This window comes from Lycium barbarum, chromosome 3, assembly GCF_019175385.1.
Source record: "Lycium barbarum isolate Lr01 chromosome 3, ASM1917538v2, whole genome shotgun sequence".
NCBI lineage: Eukaryota > Viridiplantae > Streptophyta > Magnoliopsida > Solanales > Solanaceae > Lycium > Lycium barbarum.
In genome coordinates this window covers 2265236-2267253 of record NC_083339.1, presented here as the reverse complement: position 1 = coordinate 2267253, position 2018 = coordinate 2265236, and positions in this window count along the sequence as shown.

Genomic DNA, 2018 nt, shown 5'->3' with positions numbered 1-2018 from the left:
TGGTTCGGATTTTTTAAACATCAAACCAAACCAATCGCGTCGGGTTTTTAAATTTATACACCAAACCAAACCAATAAAATTCGGGTTTTTCAACCTCGAGTTTTCTCGGTTTATTCGGTTTTCTCGGGTTTTTCGGGTTTTTTTTTTCGGAATAGTCTTTATACAATACATATAACTTTTACTTCAAATATTTCTGTCCTAGTAAGATACAACTATATAATTAAGGTGTTTCTTAAGAAAATAACACAAAATGTGAGAAGAGTGATGACATTGTATTAAAATATTCAATAAAAACTAATAAAATCAGTTAAAATAAATATTGGTAATTAACAAGTCATAAAAAAAATGACCATAATCTAAAAATACTAAGTCATGCTAAAATAAGCACGGCTAATAAGTATTAATTACATGACAGAGAAAAAAAACTTAGGTTATGTATTTTCACTCTCTAAACTAATTATGCAAAACTAAAGAATAGATATCCAACATTATTGTCATTCCTAGTGGTAAATTGAATTTCTTTTGTTATTGATAGTGTTGAGTTGGTTTTGGTTTGAACTTTATTTGAGTTACAAATATCCATAGGATATAAAACTTATTGACATTCAAAATTCTAAGTTCAAGCTTAAATAATATGATAATGGATAAAAAAACCACGAAAAAATAAAAGAAATATTTATAAATTCCATTACAAATAAATATTTTTATGTATAAAATATTTTAAAAATTGAATACATGTAATATCGGGTTGGTTTGGTTCGGTTTGACTTTTTTTAGTTAAAATCAAACCAAACCAATTATGAACGGGTTTTTTTTCTCAACACCAAACCAAGTCAAACCAAATCACTAGTCGGATTTTTTTCTCGGTTTGACTCGGTTTATCGGTTGGTGCGGTTTGTCGGTTTACTTTGTGCACCCCTAATATTGACTGACCACTTAATAAATGCATGGATAAGGGTAGGGGAACAGGGAGGTTCATCTGAACCCCATTGTCAGAAAATTACGTTATGCATATAAGGTTAAATTATTTATGTATATAGTATAGATGTTGAATTCTCTTAACTTCTTTATAAATTTGTGTGACTTCTAGCAACGAAAATTCTGATAAACTCCCTTTCATCCCTCTAACTCAGCCCATATTCTTAACCATGCCCTATGAGCTTACTATTAGCAAGCTTTGTGAGCATAACTATTTAACTTTCTTATGTTGATTCCACTATTTCTTAAGAATCAATCATGTTGACTTGGGCGCTAGAATAGGCCTCAACTTGCTCCGACAAGCCAGTGCCCATTTTACCAAATTCTTAACTATGATGAGTGTGATCGGGATAAAAATTTACTCGCATCTAATGTTTACATCAAATTAATAAATGTATGATATGTTTTTATATATAAACATCTACAGTTTTCACTTAATTATGATTAATTCATTTATTTTAAACTTTACTAAATCACTTAACCATGCTGTAAGCTTACTTTTATCAAGCTTTGTGAGCATTAATACTTTTATCAGAGTACAACCATTTGCTAATGGGCAATTAGCAGGAATGCCCTTATTACGGGGTGATCTTTAAGTTTTGCCCTTCAAAATGGTGGTCTTTAAAGTTTTCCCTTCGCTAGGGACCGGTTGGTCATGGGTTCAAACCCCTACTCAGGCGAAAATTAAAAAAAAAAAAATCGCAAGGCATAAGTTTAGAAAAAAGACAGAGTTATAACTCTACCTAAGGCAGAATTTGGCCTTGCGAAAAAAAAAAAAACAATCACTGAGCGGGGGTTCGAACCCGTGACCAAGGGGTCCCTAGCGAAGGGCAAACCTTAAAGACCACCAATTTGAAGGGCAAAACTTAAAGACCACCCCAAATGAAGGGCAATCCACGCAAAAATAAGTTTGCTAATTGACCCAAGTCACAACTATAGTTTAAGAATCATACTCACTTGGGCCCTAGAATAGGCCTCGACTTACTCCAACCAGTCAATGGACTCGGAGATATTCAAGACAAGCATGCAAATAAGATTTG